Source organism: Magnolia sinica, chromosome 12 (genome assembly GCF_029962835.1).
Source record: "Magnolia sinica isolate HGM2019 chromosome 12, MsV1, whole genome shotgun sequence".
Lineage (NCBI taxonomy): Eukaryota > Viridiplantae > Streptophyta > Magnoliopsida > Magnoliales > Magnoliaceae > Magnolia > Magnolia sinica.
In genome coordinates this window covers 81,965,615-81,986,396 of record NC_080584.1, presented here as the reverse complement: position 1 = coordinate 81,986,396, position 20,782 = coordinate 81,965,615, and the positions used below count along the sequence as shown (strand labels likewise).

At 38.2% G+C, this 20,782-nt stretch overlaps 1 pseudogene; it reads left to right on the top strand.

Annotated features, from left to right (window-relative positions):
• Nucleotides 1-2,597: 2,597 nt before the first annotated feature.
• The window catches only part of LOC131220329 (probable disease resistance protein At5g63020), a 57,559-nt pseudogene continuing 39,374 nt past the window's right edge, over nucleotides 2,598-20,782 (top strand).

Below are 20,782 nucleotides of genomic sequence, written 5' to 3'. Positions count from 1 at the left end.
ACACCAACCATATACTTGTGTCGCACGTACTATAGAGGCAATTGAAGGGGAAGATGTGTTTGTGGACCTTATGTTCAATGGGTTCTATTTTCAATTCATCATGAGCAGATGTAGGTTGACAAATTCATAGTTTCGTACCATATTTTGATAGTAAAATGTATGGATAGCCTGTTATATTTATTTTTTGAAATGTATATATTTGAGTCCCAATTGAGTGAATTCTGAGGTCATGTGAGAGATGATTGTATGTATGATACAATTTTCTTTCAAATATGTATACACTATTTTGTTTTAGTCCTTTACTACTGACACAAACTATTTGACTTACACCAGTAAATTATGCTTGCGGATTCATAAATGACACCCAGAAAATCAAGAATCGTGGACGTACCTGACCCTTGAATTTCAGGGCATGACATGCATAATGGTGGCACAAGAACCGTATACATGCCTTTAGAGGAACAAAACTACGAATGACAAGTGGTCATGATTCATTGGCACGCCATTAAGGAAGCACACCCAACATATCTATAAAAGACCTATTGAGTCAAGGATCATTTCACATATTTGGAAATAATATGCTCAGTAAGGTTCTCTCATAATCCTTCCAAAACGGGAAATCTTCTCAAAGACATTCGGAGGTCTCGTAGTGATTACAAAGATTTTTGGATATTTGAAGAGTGTATTCATATTGGAGCATATGAGAATCAAAAGAATAGTAGATCAGATCTGGTCAACCCATCTCATCAAATATGTAAATATTCAAAGATATGATAGATTTAAAAAAAGGGTGGAGATGGCTCTAATCGAGCTAAATCTCGATGCAATAGTGTCTTTAAGGACTCCAATAGGGGAGCATCCATGTAAAAGTGGAGGTTTAGACTAATGATTTACGGAAGCTCCCAATGGAAATTCTACGCATGTCATCGTGAAGGATCCCGAACCATCAAGGAAACCCAATTAGGGTTTTGCCACTCCAGGAGTCTGTAAAAGTAGCAATCAATGAAGTGCGACAGGTCTCATGGCAAACACAATCTATCTTTTGTTACATTTATCTTTAATTTTTGCATAACTTAGCCTAGTTTTAACTTAAACTACTACTGTCCAGCTCCACCACTGTAGTATCGTAGGATTAGATTAATTGTCTACAACCTTCCATTGTTGGATCCCAACCAACTGAGTTCTTACTAAGAAGACCAAATTTTCTGGTCACATACTGCTATTCATTCACCTATCTTATCTATTCTTACGGATATGTCAAGTATTTATCTTTTGTTTTGTTTTATAATTCTCTAATTTTTATCATTTTATCGATTATAATGTGCATTATTTATAAATTTATAAAATCAAAATTGTTTGTCTTCTTTTTATTTATTTGTCCATCTTTATTCATTTAAAAGTTACATTAGTTACAATTATTAGTGAAAGAAAAGTCTTGAAAGTAAGGCAAAAAGAATCCATCAAGGATGACTAACTCTTTGTTTTTACAAATCTCCTAATCACTATTACAACCAATGGTTGAGAGGGTGGTTGGATCTTTGTATTTGGTCTTAATCGGTCCATCTTATTATGGAGGACACCAGCGTTCAATGAAACATTTGAGTTGAGTATGATTCTGGCACACCAATACTTAAACGCAAATAAAAACCGAATATAGTCCCTTATTCACACTTGTGGGTAGGTGTTTGATTGAATTGCCTAAATGATAGACTAATCAAAATAACTTGCTTGCTAGGCACTTTGATTTATCTTTTTATAGCTTTTCTTCTATTGGCAATTGTACGAGATCATACATGGGCTAGTTACTTGATCTCCGCAAAATATAGCTTAAAGGAAAGGTTACCTTAATTAAATAAATAAATAAAATCTAATAAAAAGAGTGCATAACCTTATCAAGTTGGTTGACGTGGAATGCTACAACATCAGTCTCTCTAGATGAGTGACGCGCCTGACACGTTACAACCGCTTGTACTGTAGAGAGTTGCATTGAATGGGCCTGGGTTCGTTGCATCTAACCAAACAAGTCAAACAACAAAAGTTTTCTCGGATTCAAAGCACAGGAGTCAAGCATTCCCACCTTTAGCTGTGTTAATGTTGATTTTCTACTGTTATATAAAGATCAGAAAATCAACATTACAACTCAAATTTTAAATGTTGATTTTCTGAGGTTATATAGAGATCAGAAAATCAACGTTACCTCTCAAAATTCAGAAACCAGTGCACTAATGATTTACTTCTTTTGCATGTCTTGAATCATCTAAGTTGAGGTTTGTACTTCATAGCAGTCCTCTTCTATTTGTTTTCTTTTCTGTTTTCTTTCCTTTCTAGTTTGAATTTGGATCATCTTCTTGCCACAAGCAGAAAAATCCTGCTTTCTACATCGTGATTGGTCCACATTATCATTGGCGTTGTCAACTCTGCTGCATTAAATGCAATATGTGATGAAATGGTCTAATTAAATTGCAACAAGCAGGAATTTCTCCCTTGTGGCCAGCAGATGATCTGAATTCTTCTAATTTTTAGTTTAGTCCAACTTCCTCCAATTTTTTTATTTTTTGCTGTGCAGGCACTCAGTTGCGTTTGAAAGCCTTTTCTCAATCCAACTTTTGCATTGGATTCTCTCATAGATTTCTTGAAAGATCAGGTCCCACCCTCTCCCTTAATATAGAAATGAATTTCTGCGCATAGGTCTGATTGAATGCCATCGTAGAATAGGATGCATGGATGTTGGCCTCGGAGCTTAGTAGCTGTTCTTTGAGCATAGGATACGCACTCACAGCTGTGCTAGTATAAATAAATCTATGGATAAATATAGAGGAAAAGGTACATAAGGTCGACCTAATGGGAAGCTTTCCATGTGGTTGAGCTTTGTGGCCCCTGATGCGTGAGGGACATCCATCTCATTAATCAGATGCACCCTTCCATGATAAGACAGGAGGCTAAAAATCAGGCTAATCGATGACTTATGTAGACCCGCACCACAAACAATGGTTGAGAGTGGATGCCCACCCATTGAAACTTTCCTACTGTATATAGCCCAATGAGATTTGGTTTAGACATTCAGCCTATCATTTGTGTCCCACTTGGATGAGGAGTCACGGTAAAATTTTTGCCATTCCAAAACTTAGGTAGGCCCCACCAAGTGCTTTTAGATGTTTTAGGCATAATTTAGATGGTATGGCCCACTTAAGTTTTCGGATATGGTTGATTTTTGGCAGTATGGATACCCATCACATTTTAAGATGGGGCCCATATAGCTCAACCTCATGGGAAGCTCCCATGAGTTGACCTCGTAGTACTATTTGCCATTTATGTATGTGGATAAATTTATTGACCATTTCTCCTTTGACCCTCATGGATGGGGATTACATAGTGGAACACAGCACTGACATGAATATTGTGTGCTGCTGGAAAAGCCCTGTGGACCCTATTGTTACATATGCATTTTATCCCTATTGTCCATTTATTTTTGCCAGCTCATTTTAGGGAATAAGCCCAAAAATTGGATAGATTCAAATCTCAAGTGGACCACACCACAAAAAATAATGGTGATTGAATTCCCTCCCTAAAAAATTCCTATAGCTCACTATTATATTTAATTGTTTTACCAATGTCTCTCAAACAAGACGGAAGAACACAAATATCAGCTTGATCTAAAACTTTTGTAGCCTCCAAAAATTTTAATAGTGTGCATTCAATAATTACTGTTTCCTATAATGTGGTTTAAGCAAGATTTGGATTTGCCTCTTTTTGGCTCATGCCCTAAAATAAGCAGGTAAAATGAATAGATGGCATGGTTAAAATTACATACATCATAGAAGGGTTCATTGTCTCTTGCCCTAAAATTACACCACCACTGCTATTCGTGCATGCGTGTGGATGCCCATTGCCTGCCAATGCCTTCCACGGGAACTTCCTAGGACAGGAAGCTAGGTGGGGCCAACGGTGCTGTTTGGGTAAAATCCGTCCTATCTATCTATTTTGCCTAACCATGTGAGGACATATGCTTAAAAATGAAGTAGATCCAAGGTTTGATGTTTATGTAAAATCCACCCTGCTCATCTGTTTTACCAGACTATATTAGGAGACAGGCCAAAAATTGAGTTAGATACAAGGTTTAAGTGGGGCCGCATGACAGAAAATGTAGCCAGGAAAATGGCTACAATTAAATGCTCCCTGGGTCTATGATGATGTTTGTCTACCATCTATACCATTCATAAGTTTTTAATTAAAAGAAAAAAGAAAAGAAAAAAAAAAACCGATGAGCCAAATTGAACACGAATGTTTCAACGGTGGACGTTCAATTCTAACTGTTTCCATTGGTGCGACCTACTTGAAATTTGGATTTATCTTTTTTTTGCACCCATGTGGTAACATGATATGCTAAAACGGATGGATGGATTAGATGTCTCACAAAATTCATGGTGGGCCCTCCCTAGCTTGTGGTCGAGGTGTGGCCCACTGTGCTGCTTGTTAAAAATCCACCCCGTCCATCTGTTTTTCCATATCATGTTAGGACGTGGGCCAAAAAAAAGAAAAAAAGAGGCAGATCCAGAACTCAAGTAAGGCAGATCCAAATCTCAGGTGGATCTGCTCATTTTTGGCCCCACGTCCTACCATGATCTGGCAAAACGGATGGACGGGTGGATTTGTCACAAGCATCACGGTGGGCCCCCTAGCTTCCCATCCCAGGAAGTTCCAAGGCTTTCGCAGGCAATCCGCAACTCTCTGCCTTCATCGTGACCACTACAGACCAATTCATCTTACCAGCACTGCCATTGTTTCCGACATCTCTGTGGGATCTGCTCAGAAACTGTTATTTCACACGGTCCCTTTTGCACCCATCTCCAATCTGCCTGCCAGCAAATCCGCACATCTGGGCCGCCCATGTCTACCGTTGCTAGCCCCATTACTACCGTACGATATCCCTGCAATATCACTACGGTCCACCGTCGAGCATATGTGACATGAAAGAAAGTGACATTTGAAAGAACCGAATCCTTCCACGCTCTTTCTTCTTTTATCTAACTTATGCTCCGTTAGTTTCACTAAGCTCCTATGGCATGGAGCACTTGAGCTTTGAATCTGATCCATGTTTGGACAGGTGGCGAAGCAGATGAACGGACTGGATTTAATACATACATCGAGGTGGGCCCCACAGAACTTAGGGCTACAGGCAACCGCGTCCCCAGTTGACGCAGTCGTCCTCTCTGACTCTAACCCTATCTCGTCTTGCGGAGCATTTTCTACCACACTTTGTTCTTTACAGACGCGGATTGCGTGTGGGGTCCACCGTGATGTATGTATCTTATCAATGCTGTCCATCCGTTTTTCCAGTTCATTTTAAGTAATGAACCGAAAACTGAAGTATATCCAAAGCTAAGGGGATCACACCATACGAGACAGAGAGGATAATGATATCCACCGTTGAAACCTTTTTAGGGCCCACAGTAATGTTTGTTTGTCATCTAACCAGCTCATGAGGTCACACATACTTGGACGAAGAGAAAACACAAATATCAAGACTCATGATCCAAAACTTCCATGGTCTTTGTAGAGTTCTCAGAAGCATGCATTCAATTCCTACTATTTTGCGTGGTGTAGTCAACTTGAGTTTTGGGTATGCTTCAATTTTGGACTTATGCCCCCAAATGCTATGAAAAAAATAAATGGACAGCATTGATAGGACACATACATCAGGGTGGGCCCCACAGAATTTAGGCAATCCTCATCCCATCTTTAACTGCTCCACCAGTGTGGTGAATGATGCAAAAACACTTAAAAATTAGTTAAAATGGTATTTGCGGCTAACAAAGTAATTAAAAGGATACCGTTCAAATTAATTGTAACATTTTAGATGTTTAATTAATTAAAATTTATACTTTATTTGCTTATCTTTCCATCAGATTGGCAACACGTGTACAATCCAATGGTCTTACTTCAACAGGCAAATGCTAGAAAACACAGTTTAAAATGTTCTAATCATAGTTCCAAAACTTGTAAACTTTCGACTGGGTTTCAAGCTGGGTTGGTTCAACTTGAAGGCTTCACCAAGTCTTTGGATCAACCCGAAGACTTGAACAAGTCTTTAATTGACCCGGCTATATATATATATATTCACCATAAAATTCCCCAAGTAGTCAAATTTTACCAAATAGTGGCAGGAGGAACTGAAATTCAGAAGTCGGCCCCTCTTGTCCCATGTTGTGTGGGCCCTACAGATATGCCTGTGACAAATCCACTCCATCCATCAGTTTTGCAAGAGTTGTATAGGATAGGCATCCAATAATCAGGAAGATCCAAAACTAAAGTGGGCATACAATATGAGACAGTGGGAATGAAAACATCCAGCATTGATACCTTTTTAGATTTAACCATGTTGTTTATATGCCATCTAAATCGTTCATAGGTTATTACCACTTAGGGCCCGTTTGGCCGGTCAGATTGGAAGGGATTGGATGCTATTGGAAGGGATTGGAAGTTAAATCCCGGGATTGGTCGGGCGTGCCAAACAGAGTCGGTGATCTGATCCCAATCCCATGGGTCTTAAGACAATCCATTGACAACACCATCATTACCTTTAAATCCCATCCAATCCACCTTAATCCATTCAAATTTGCCTGAGATGTGTTTGGTTCGAGGGATTGGAAGCAATGGGAAGGTTTAATCCTGGCCGGGCGTGCCAAACAGACTGTATATAGCAATCCCGTAGATCTCAAGACAATCCACTGACAACACCATCATTACCTAGAAATCCATGCCATCCACCATAATACCATTCAATCTCTTTCAATCCACCCGGCCAAACGGGCCCTTAGATAAATTGTATGAATAAATATCATCCTAATACAAAGCTTCTATGGCCCCTACAAAGTTCCATTGGAGGATGTTCAATCATTGTTGTTTGGTGTTGTATGGCCCAAAAGAGTTTTGGATCTACTTAAATTTTAGATTCTTATCCTATTATGGTCTTATAAAATTAATGGATGGAATGAATTTGTCATAGTTACTCCGTAGGCTCCATATAGCTTCCCATGATCGTAGGTAAACGAGAAATTACATTGTTGCTTTCATTTATTTTTTATATGCAAAGTGAAGAATTTAGAATTATAGGGCTGCGTGGCATGTATTTGACTTTCCACCCGTCCAATCGATCCAATCATAACATGGGCCAACCCATCAAAACAATACACCACCCAAAACATCCAAATTCAAGTGTAGCCCATTTGATAATTTGATTGGGCTTATTTTTGGTTTGTACAATCACCATGTTTGGGGTGCATATGTTTGATGGCTTAGATGTTATACACACCTGTTGCCCCATAAGTCTCAACTTTCATTATTTAAAAACAATAATAATAATAATAATAATAAATGAGGGCATTGTTGTAATTTTCTCTCGTAAAATCACCTCCCGTGTCATTTCTAATCATCCATAATTATTTACTAAAATGTGTATTAGAGAGGAATTTTACTGTAAAAATCTCTCTCTTTAAAAATAAAATAAAATTGTTTAATGCGTTTAAAATGGTTATAAATAATAAACTAATTAAAATATCAAAAACAAAACACAGGCACACAATGTAGTATAGTACTAGCATCCACCTCTTTGTTATTACTTTATTATTATCATAAAAAAAAAAAAATTAAAAATTAAAAAATTAAAAAAAAAAAAAAAACAAAACAAAACAAAACAAAACAATTTTGGCCAAATAGTCTTTAAATATGGAAGGTCAAGATACATTTACACAAAAATAGGTTTAATCGACAATTTGATCCATTCATTTGTTTGAAACCATAGAGATCGCATATGATTCTAAGGAATCACTTTAATTTTAAGGCAATCGTAGCTATCGCATTCATGGCTTGGAAAAGGATGGCTACAGAAAATATGACCAAAAGAGGATTGATTAGATCATTGGGTAAGTGTGATTTATGCATGGTAGCCTTACAAACATGTCTTGGACTAATCAGACAGTTCAAATCAATCCATTGGACTAACTGAACCAATGCATTTAGGAGCATTGGCACAATTCCCTTGAAATAGAACTAACTAAACAAAACTGACCAAACGATTAATCATGTATTATGAATTTAAAAAGTAAGATTATTAGATTGTGTGACTCCCAGATGGGTGGAAATTTATTGAGAAATTTTTAAAAAAAAATCGTCAGGATTTTGCATTTTATCAAACAAAACCTGCACAACTGGAAACTCTTGAAAGGTTCTCATCAAGGGAATGAAAGAAGTGAAGTTAAAAATTGTAAAGCCCACATGATATATGTGTAACATCCTACCCATCCAACATATGCATTCATCATAGTGATAAGAAGAACAAAAATTCTGGCCAATTGGATCGTCAAATGAGCCACACTTGAATTTGGATGTTTCTAAGTAGTGTACATTATTTAGTATGGCTTGATCTACCTTATGATTGAAACTGTCATATTCTCCACTAGTATGATAATCATAGTGGGGGGCATCTGTTAGATGGTTTGGATGTCAGATACATACCGTGTGGCGCCTATAATTCTTAATTCTCCACTTTTTAAAGAAATATTAAACAAGGATATTTATGTAATTTTTTCCCTTAAAATGAAATAACCATATAAAATTTGGTATTTTTAGGCACCATTTGGTAAAATCCAAACTGCCGAGGAATTTTACAGTAAAAATCTGTATTTTCTTTAGATGTCACCACCTATATTCTAGGTATGTAATTATTTTACATGCTTTCATCAAATCTAAGTAGAAGATCCTTCCATAAATAGGAAATTCTTATTTGTTGCAATTTGATTGGGCTACATCATTGCACCCGCCATTTAATGCAGCACTAATGATGTGGGCCAATTACAATGCAAGTAAATACAATTTTTTTGGTCGTGGGAAGGGAGATTCATCTAAGTTTATTAAAAATTACAAAAATACCTCTAGAAAGTGGTAATGGTGGACCGCATAGAAGGTGATCTGGACCATTTCAAGACAGTGGACAATGATCTAGACCATTCAACATTATGTTGTTAGCTATTGAGACCATCCAAAAGTAGGTCGACAAATATCTAGACCATTCAAAAGCACATGGATAGCAATATGGGCCATTCAAAAGTCAGTGGGCAGCAATCAAACCATTCCACAATGACAGACAGTGACCTAGATTGACCCTTGTCAATATATGCAAAGAAACGAACACTTCTTAGGGGTATTTTAGCACTCTCAGAAATTAGTTAATGGTCATTACTTGGATTTTGTGGAAAGTGGTAAAATAAATAAATCCCCCGAAATGTGGGTGGTGACATCTAAAGAAAATTATTTCAGAAGTTCTGTTGAATCAAGGCATTAAAATATTAATAATAAAAAAAGTGACATTTCATAAAAATCGAAGCAATAATTACTGTACTGTCTTTTATCGACTTTCTTCCAACGATGATACCTTCCATGACATGTTTACATCCGACCAGGTTTGTACTGTGAAGCTTTGCAGAGGATCTGCACTCCATTTCATTTGCTAGTTGGTGGGGGTAAAATGACAGGAATGGCTGTGACTGATTCAGTCATCCAAATAATAATATCACAGCTGACCGACCTAGCGGCATCTCAGTTGCACAACATTAGAACCCTCGAAGAAAATTTTACTATTTTGAGGAAAAAAATTGAAGTGTTGAAATGCGTTGAATCCGACGTGAAGGAAAAACTGAATTCAGCAGAGGTATTATATGGGAAGGAACCAAAGAGAGAGGTGAACATATGGTTGAAAAATGTCGGAGAGATCATAGAAGAAGTGATTCAAATAGAAGAGGGGTTTCAGGGCCAAGGGAGACAATTCTCACTATCGCGTGCAGATTTGGGAAAGCTTGTGGAAAAGAAGATCCAACGGACAGTTGAGCTCCAGCAGAGCAGTCGATTTTCAGATGGGTTGTTTGCTGATATATTGCCAGACGGTGGAAAGATACCCACGACAAGACTCGTGGGTGAAAGGAACTTCAAAAAGATCTGGAACTCCGTATTGGATGTTGGGGTTGGAATAATAGGAATCTATGGTATTGATGGAGTTGGCAAGACCACGGTCATGACCCACATACATAACAAGCTGAAGGACGCTTGTATTTTCGATAGCGTTATTTGGGTGACTGTTTCAAGAGACACTCACATAGAAAGATTACAAAAAGACATAGCAAAGGAGATAGGTTTGGAGCTTAGGGAGGAAGACAATGAAATGAGAAAGGCAATGAAATTGTTTCAGGCTTTGACCCGGAGGAAGAAATTTGTACTAATATTAGATGATATATGGGAAGCATTTCCTTTGGAAAAGGTAGGAATTCCAGAGCCCAATGTAGATAATGGTTGTAAATTAGTGCTGACTACTCGCTGGGTGGATTTGTGCATAGATATGGATTGCCAGAGAGAGTTGAAAGTGGAGCTTCTCTCAAACGAAGACTCGTTTGAATTGTTAAAGGAAAAACTAGGTGCTGATGTGGAGGTTACTCCAGAAGTAGAACCTTTTGCAAGGGGTGTTGCTGAAGAATGTGGCGGGCTTCCACCTCGCATTATTGAGATGGCAAGGGCTATAAGGAAGAATGCAAGGAGAGAGAGGGCATTGAAGGAAAGGGAAATAGCTTGTAAGTGGAAATATGTATATGAAAAGTTAAAATATTCAACGACAACGCAGCAACAGAGCAGGAAAATGCCCCTCCAACCCTTGTTTCTGGAAGACGGTGAAGAAGAAGAGCGGGGAACCAAAAGAAACTCACAAGAACTGGCATTTATTGCTTCAAAGTCATGGTTTGGAGGTTCTTCTCCCATGACACTAGAAGACCAGAACGGACGAGGAATGAAAAGAAAAGGAAACGAGCTATCATATGTTGCTTCACCAGGTTCTCCTTAATTCGAGTTTCCACTCTTGCCTGTCTTGTGCTGGCCAAGAATGTTATGCTAGTGACGATGGCTTCTGAATGTTTCTTCTTAGCATTTTATCTTAGCTCTCAAATAAAATGTATTTCATTGTAAGTTGTGCATTTCTTTTACATGTATTGGTACATTGTATGTAGAAATGGAAAATAAATTAACCAACTAGGAACCATTTATCAGGATCAATTAGCTTATAACTAGCTGCCAATCAATTAGCCGGGATTGTGATTTGTTGGTAATCAATTTGCTGGAATTGGGATATATGTAATACTCCCCCTCAAGTTGGTGTGGATATTAATAACCAGTTGCGTTCAAAGTGTCGGTATCACTACAAGTTTCGTTGGATGGGAAACGGAAACAATATTAATATTGCCAAAAATATCACTAATAACCGAAATGTAGAAAATATGGGGAAAACAATGGAATTTTTTTATTGAAATTTCAGGAGATGCTAAAACACACATATTTACATATTTAGGAATAAAAAAATATATAAAAAGAAAGCATACATAATATGCTTCTATTTAATGAGAGCCTAAAAGCATGCACTATAAGGAATTAGTCCAACCACCTCATCTATCCTATCTATCCACCCAACCTCCAACCTTCCATCCAAATATTCTATCGATATTTCAGAATATCAGCAGCACATGATATTTCTCAACAAATTGTTGACAACTGAAAAAGAAATAAAAGATTGTCATGTTAATATTGCGATGTTGTGATAATAATAATATCATGATAATAGCGATATTATCATTAACAAATTGAACACTACATGCAACCATCCTCTAAGGAAACAATGAATTAGGAGCAAATATAAGAGAGCCATTCCAAAATTAGAAACAGATCATACACGATAACATAATATGACAATGATATTCCAAATCCTACTAGGATAGAACTTCTGTGTCATTGGAAGATTCACACAGAAACCACGAGGCTTATGCTTAACCACCACATATTGAAAATCTATAAAAGCAATGCACAAAGAAGAGCTTCAGGCCCCACGCCACAAATAATCAATCTTTTTACCGCTCTACACTACCTTCTCCTTCATCCTCCATGGGCCTTTATTAATTTCATCTTCTTACCTTTAGTCACTCTACCTTTGTTTAGCCATGTTGTTGTAAGTTTGGAGTCATTGGTTAATTAACTTAAATGTATCACTGTCTAGCACATCACTACAGTACGACCTTAAAAGTAAGTTAACTATCCACAACCTTTTCGTTGGATCCTTCGATTATCAAGTTCATTAGCATAAATTGCCATAGGTATTTTATTTTCCCTATACTTAGTTAATCTTTCTTTTTATTAATTGTACTACTTCAGTGATGTATAACGGGTCGCGGACAGTTTCATGGCCAAGATGGATCAGAAAAGGGCTGGTCAATGACAGAAGTGATCCAGACTGTCAAAACTTAAAATGGAGGTATCTCGCAAACTGAAATGAGCAATCGGACGTACAATATATGATTTTGGGGTAGGAAGAGCTACTTTAGCCACCCAATCCTACTATGCTGGGTTGCCCACGCCGAATTTGCGAAATACCATCAGATCGACATTTGAATTCACGTTTTAATTTCATTTTTACTATTTATAGTAAGTTTTAGTTTGGTCATAATTCTTCATCCGTTAGGCTTTAGAAGTTGCGCCCAACATTAAAAGTGCTTAGAATAATTAGGAGTATAGCATGGTTGAGCCAAATAGGACACTTACTTTTTGTCGCCGAAAACCATGAGGTCTAGTGGAAATCACAACCATCTATAAATAATAAGTAGCGAATTCTAGGAGTTTTAGTTGTAGTTCAATTCTAAAACTTCTTCCAAGGCTTAATATCCCTATTTAAAGGGGGTGTAATATCATTTTTCATTATCAATCAAATTATTTTGAATTTCTTAGAATTATTTTCATTTTTTTTCTCGTGGATTCGTGGTTTCTCTGTGAGGAGTCCAGAGAAGTTCTGTGGATTCAAAACAGTTATCCTGAGGAAGACAGTGCTCGACCTCGCATCCTTCTATGCATTATTAAGCATTCTAATCAATAAAATCAACAATCCAATATTTTTTGGCAATATCTTTATTCCTTTACTGAGAAACTTAATAAGCTATTACCATTAAAATAAAAGTAATTGAATTCAAGGAGGAAATAATAATAATAATCCCCTTCTAAAATTGCTTTATTGCTATAATAATTGGTGGTTGAGCAGTTGGCCAACCATCATAAGTTCAGTTCTAATGTCACTAGTTCAATTGATTTGATTCGAGTACGATTTTAACACTAGGATGCTAATCTAATCAGCACACATCTGACTGAATTTGCCATTTATTACACATATGACCACGTATCCCAATTGAACAGCAAGACCCACGTTCATATATAAATGTTTGTGTGGCCATACAAGTGCTGGATTGCAATTCCTGCTGTGCAGCTACATCCATTTCCTTATGGGTATATATGACACACCTTTGTCTGGCCCACACTATTTGTGAGGCCTCTGTGTTAACTGAGTTCACGTCAAGTCTGGGGGTTTTAAAATCATGCTTCATAGTAAATATTCTATTACAGAAACCATTCCAAATGTTTGGACGGTTAAGACAACTCGATTTGAAGTCATTTCTCATGGTAGGCCTTAAAAAGCTTCTTGCATCAATCTAACAAAACACTCCAAATTAAAATTAATCCAATCATCTGAAGACATTGATTGTGTTTGGAAACTGCACACTTATCTTATAGAATTATAGGATTTTTCTGAAATTAACACCGCCTCTACTTTTGTCTATTTATGAACTGAAAATATGTTAGTTCAAAACTATTTATCCAAAACTGGCTGTTATTTTCATACACGGACTTGCTACCGCTGTGTAGTAAGTGAGAAAATGACAAATTTACTCTCCTAGTCAGGAGTAACCTCGCCACATTCTGATGGACAGTGTTGGTATACAATACACACATCAAAGTGGGCCTTACAGTCAGGGCTGCATCGTGTTTGGTACTGTATGGTACAACGGGACCGCACCTAATCCGCTCACGCGTAGAGCTGTACACAAGTCGAGTTAGCTCAGTGAGCTCGCTCGACTCAACTCGGAAAAGCTCAACTCACCTCAGTTCGAAATTGGATTTGAACCGAGTTGAGCTGGTTTTTGGAGCTCGAAAAAATTTCAAGCTGAGTTCGAGCTGGCCCGAGCTCGACTTGACTCAGATCGAACCTCAACTCGAATTAAATTGGCTCAATGACTTGGTTATTTTGATATTAATGCTACTCACCGAGTGTTTGATGAAATGACTCAATGAAATATTGTTTCGGGATCATGCATTCTCCGTGGAATTAGTTGATGGCGAGGAAAGAATGGATACGAAACAAATCACTACAAAAAAAGCAAAAAAAAAAAAAAAAAAACTTTACATTATGAAATTGCCCTCGTATATACTTGACGAGTATTTGACGAAATTCATGTAAACTGTTATTACTGTTTTGTATTCTATGAGAATAGTTGGATATGCATTCTATATGTTTGAGAAAATGTCACAGAGGCTTGAACTCGACTCAAATTGGCCCGAACTACTGACTAAACAGAGCCGATCTGGCCAATCAAGCTTAAGTACCGAGCTGAGCTTCAAGGTGGGATTAGCTATTGGCCGAGCTGAGCCAAGCTGTGCCAAGCTCGACTCATGTGCAATTTGGATGGGCGGAGCTCCACACGTAGGCTTTTAGCAGGCCGAAGAAATTTCACTTGCAGTTGTAGGGCTGTCAGCAGTCAGGCCCAGCCCTACTAAAAAATTTGGTTTTCCTCAACCTAGGGTTTGACCCATTGACTGTCTCACGGGATAGTATTGATCTGGTACAAATTTTGGGTATAAAGGCAAAGATGCTTTATCCAAGGGTTCAACTGTTTACTAAGTCAATCCCAAAATCAGATTGGTTGAACAATCCTAACCTTTGATTTGTTGGAATCCAGTAGTCAGATAATCAAATAAGTGGAACCAAATGGCTCAAGGGGGGTTTTAGGGCTAGATACAACTATGGCGGAGACAAATAGCTTAATGGCGTAAGTCAACAACACATGCCATGGGGCCATGCTTCAACATACACTTGAGGTCGTATTTTGTACAAATGACTGTTTTCTTTTACAGAAATCATTGGATTCTCGGCGACCACATGTAGGACTGTCAATGAGCCAGGCCCAAGCCAAGCAAAAATAAATTTTTAATAAGACCATCCTGACAGCTTGGCCCTACTAGTTTAGAGTTCAGGCTGAAGCCAGCCCTAGGTCTGCTATTTTAAATGGTTGAGTCTCAGCAACCTAGACATGTTGACTTAGAGTTGGAGGTGATTTGTGTTGTTGAAACATATTGGGTCTAAGCAAGTCTGTTGACTTGGACATGTCGCATGGGACTCGATCCAAGTCTTAAGACCATGATTTGAAATGATTTCCTCATTCCCCTCCCTCTCAAGTAAGGCTGTCAACTGGTTGGTTTTAAGTCAGGTCCAAGTGTATTCATACCTGGACCTGCATGAAGTGCTTGTGCTTGGGTTGTTACTTTCAGTTCCAGGTACTGTGTTTAAATCCAGATCTGGTTGGGTTTGGATACCCTCTTGTCTTGGGACCCTATATTTGGTTAGGTTTTGGATTTGTTCCGGTTTAGGGCGATCTGGATTTAACCATTCATGTATATTGTTTCATTCCTTCATGTGATATACTCTGAAAACTATTGTTTTCATCATTAGGTATTTAAAGATTTTCAACTTATCATGTGCAATATGTTGATTTATAGTATGTTAGCACCAATATGATTTCAACAAGCATCCATGAATATGGGGTTAGGATTTTTCAACCAAAATGATTTTGGTATTATTACATATCTATATTTGAGTCCCATAATTTGGATTAATTAATTTGTGTTGATGTACCCATCTTAACTGAACCTGATCCGATTCAAATTATCACATGAGACCTGACATGACCCTCAAAAAAAAATAAAAAAAATAAAAATCAGGTCTATCATTGTGGACCTCTGACTAATTTTGAATTTTAAATTGGTAAATTAAAAAAATAAAAAAAAATAAAAAAATAAAAAAAAGAAGAAGAAGAAGAAGAAGAAGAAGAAGAAGAAGAAGAAAAAAGAACCATGATCCATTTAAAACCGAATCAGTAATGACCTTGATCCACTTTGGACTACTTGACTGTAAACAAATTTTGTGGGAACGCTGTTTGGAGCATTAATTCAGTTTACATCAGGGGAATTCTATGTTTTCCTTGCATTTAGTTTTCATCATTCTTCAATTGACTGATTCTTTGTTTTTATGTTGCAGAGTCCTTTAGTGGTGGTTCACCCTCGAATAATTATAAAAGACGCACAAGAGAAGTTATCGGTATAGCTGTTGGATGTGCAGGTGGACTACTAATACTTGCATCCATTTTCTATATATGGTGAATGAAGGATGCACCTGACCATATGCGAGTGCACACAGACTCACCAAGATTTGTATTTTCAGTATTATTGTAATTGTAATTGATTGAATGAATGATTATAAAATGAATGGATAATTATGTAGGTAGTAATTGAATGAATGAATGATTATAAATTTTTTAAAATGTAGGCAATAGCTACAGATATTAACTATAGCTATTAATCCAACAAATAAGCTATGTTTAGTGACAATTTATTAGGTTGTCGCAAATAAGTTATATTTACCGACGATTTATTAAGTCGTCGTAAATAATTATTATTTGCAACAAAATTCATGACAAGCCATACTTGCCGCAAAAAACTTTTTGCAATAAATTTGAGTTTTTTAGCGACAACGCGAGCTCGTCGCAATACGTCTTTATTCGCGACGAGTCTCATATTTAGCGACATTTTACGATATGAAATGGCGACGTGTTAACTCGTCGCAAAATGTCTTTATTCGCGACGAATCTCATATTTAACGACGTTTTACGATATTCAATGGCGACGTGTCAATTCGTCACAAGCCATCTTTATTCGCGACGAGTCTCATATTTAACGATGTTTTATAATATGCAATGGCGACGTGTCAACTCGTCGCTAATTAACTGTATTTTGCGACAAGTTATTAGGTTGTCATAAATAATTGAGTTATTGGCGACGAATAAAAAGTTTTCATCGCTAAATAGAATTTGCGATGCCGTATCTGTAACAAACGTGGCAACGAACAACACTCGTCACTAAAAAATTTTAGCGACGAGTTTGGAGTTTTTAGCGATGACTTGACTTGTACAGCTCTACTCATGAGGTGACCCTGCCACATCTAGCACGACCCTGTTAGATTTGATTCGAGATGGTTGCAGCCACCGTGGGGCCCACCATGATGTTTGCCTAAAAGTTTTAGCATTTCATTTTACCTTGGAAACTAAAAGAGTAAACTGATTCAGAGCTCATGTAGGCCACGATTAAAGAAATAGAGGACAGCTAAACGTGGCCGTCCAAAATTTTCCTTGGGCGGGGTTCACATGTGCTTTGGATGACTCTCGATTTTAAACCCATGCCATAAAATGAAATATAAAAAATGGTAGATAAGTTAGATTTGTCATAAGCCTTACAACAAAAGTTGGCCCTTCCCACGCAAAGGCTGCATCCCGCTGTGACGCTAACATCACTGGCAACTAGCGTCATACTAAATTGGAGAGAGGTTGCGGTGATGGTGGGTCTATCGTGACGTTTGACAGAAATCCAATCCGTCCACAAGTTTTCCCATGTCTTTTTACGTAGTGTATTTTGGGGCTAATAAAGCACTCAAGTGGGTCACAATGTAAGAAAAGGTGGACCATTAAAGGCCATCGTCAGGCTTTTCCCTGTCGTGGAATCCAACTGTAGATTGTGGAACCCAACTGTAGACTGGAGTACATTAATTTTGGGCCCACATCCTAAAATGAGACGGGGAAATGGCGAACAGATCCGATTTATCACAAGCCTCGCTAAAGTGGGACTCACCAAGATCAAGGGTTGCATGACCACGTGATGCATGTCACATCTTTGATAGGAGATGATTGAGTTGATGGTAGTTCCCACCATGACGTTTGAGAGAAATCTAATCCATCCACAAGTTTGCAAGGTCATTTTACCTAGAATACCAAAAAAAAAGGCCATGTCCAGCTATCGAGGCGGCAACACTGCAAGAAAATGTGGACCCTTAAAGACCACCGTTAGAAAATTCCCAGCAATTATACCCATATATGCATTGGATCTCGATTTTTGGGCAACACTCTAAAATGTGATGGGCAAATGGCGGACGGATCAGATTTATCAAAAGCCTCAGGAAACTGGCCCCACCTAGTTTTTTGGTTCTTTAAAGGTAGTTGTGAAATAGCTTTTAGAGACGGGCAATTTCATAAATTCCAAGGTACTTTTCTGTATGCGAAATGAGGGCGAGCGGTTTTTTGACTTAAATAGTGGGCGATTTCGGATAAGTAGCCTAAAAGAAACAGTTTTCAATTCAAAGAACAAAATAGAGGCGGCTTATATGAAAATCCCCACAATTATTAGACCCGATGATGACTATCAACGACTCAAGTCAAAAAGCCAAACTTTCTTATGAGAGTTCACCTACATGCTATGTACCACCATTTATGGTACAATACCATCTTTTTCTGTGCGACTTATGTAGAACACAACAAAATGGTAAAAAAAAAAATGCAGGCCCGGCTGTGAAAATGACCTGGCATTTTAATCAAGCTGGGCCGTTCAACAGGTAGGTCACATGATTGTTATCAATATGCAACCACCGGTCTGACTCAATATATAGGTGTGGCCCACCTAGTAATCTGATCAGCATGATTTTTGAGAAACGTGATGTCCGCAGAGCGTTCTATCATTTTCATGGTACTGATATCGTACATAAGTGGGATATTGGTGAGAACAGATGATCTGTACGAGAAGTTATGGTACCATTGCCTGCAGCTGATCTGCTCTCCTTTTTTATTTACCACGTGCAATACGAACCGTAGAAAGTGGCCTGTCAAAAAAAAGTTCAATAATCCACCTACATCCAATCGTTCTCCGGCCCACTGGAAGCTCTACCCGCTTCTATATGTCGGTCTGGTATAACGAATCCATCACGTCGCCCATAGTCATCTTTCACTTCTCAGCACCAGGCTTACCTAGAGCCATCTAAATAGAAGATGAATCCCCTTCGATATTGGAGTCGTCCATGTACCTCGTCGATATCCTACGGTCATGCCGTGTGATTCTTCTCATAAGTGACTGCTCCACCTGCTCTGTAACCCTATCCGCGCGTCTCAACCTTCCTGCCCTGCTCGCTCATGTGGCCATGTCCAACATGCCACACACGTGCAGATATAGAATCCGCTACATCCACTGCAGGTCCACCTTTTGAAGTACTCCCGATCAACCTGTATATGTTACCGAGTCGTTGCGCTTTCTTGATTACCCGTGACCCCTTAGATACCTTAAGAGCACCATCAATAACTCTGTACTTGCATTCTTTTACCTCGAGTACACCAAGAGAAATCAGATTCTGCTTCAAATCATGAACGTGCCTAACACCAGTCAAGGTACGCTCCACCCCCTCAAACATCCTGATGCGTATCGTACCAATAGCCACAACATTACAGGCAACGCCATTGCCCATAAACACCTGTCCACCATCGCACTCCCTGTAGCTGGTGAACCAACTCCGATGAAGAGTCATGTAAAAAGATGCCCCTATGTCTAGCATCCACTTGCCCTCACGATCATCATATGGTCGCTTGATAGTAGACACAGACAAAACATTACCATCACATCCACTTGATCCATCAGACATGGCAGCATTGACCTCCTTATATGAAGTCTCAGAATCTTCTCTCTTCGATTTAAGATTTTCACAATCCTTCTTCACATGTCCTTCCTTCCCACAGTTCCAGCACTTTACATTTCCTTTGCCCTCGCCCTTAGATTTGGATCTAGAACCTGAAGAACATGTACCTTGTTCAGAATTTCTACCCCTTGTAACCAGTGCATCAGAAGATATCCCCATGTCAACGTTAAGCTTTCTCATAGCCTTCCCTTGAAGAGCCGAGATAACGGTGTTGACACTCAGGATTTTATTCGTGCTGCATATAGTGTCCTTAAATGCCTCATAAGACGCCGGAAGAGAATTCAGCAACATATATGTCCGTTCTTCATCTTTCATCACTTCCTCCATATCAAATATATAATTGTCTTATTATTAGAGTTATTTATATTAAATTATTGATATTAGAAATTTTAAAAAATTAAATGTTGAAATTTTGAACCAGTAGAAGCCTCTTAGGCTAATAAGTCGAGTACATGAACTAAATCATAGGACATATGACCCAGCCCAACCTGCTGGTGTAAAATGTATGCCCAGTACCTCACACCCTACTTGCGTAGTGACTGGCCCATCTTAACCTTCCAGCAAGCTAATACATTTGGATTGAAGTTACTTTACATAAGCTACTTATGCCTAAAGTAACTTATCTTAATAGTAAACAAGATATACCTGTGAGCGAAAAAAGTAAAAAGGTATGCTAAGCTGTCCCGCATCACCTTAAGTACTTATCTTTCAAATTTGTTTGGTCTACCTTTAATATCCACCGTCCATCATGTGAGCCCAATCATTGATGTACACAGTTGTTAATATAGGGCCCACTTTAGCTTGCATTGGGTCAGATTGCTCTCCACCGTTGGAGGTGGAAACCCGTGATCATGTGTGTTCATAAGGTAGATCATCAATGATTATGAAGAATTATATTCATGACCAAATGAAGAGTGGGCCACCATTATGGTCCCACCCATGAAGTGTTGAAAGTGACTGGCAAAAGTCTAGTGTTTTTTTTTTTTTTCTCTTTTGAGTGAGATTTTTTTTCCTGGATTTTTGTTATTTAGTCAG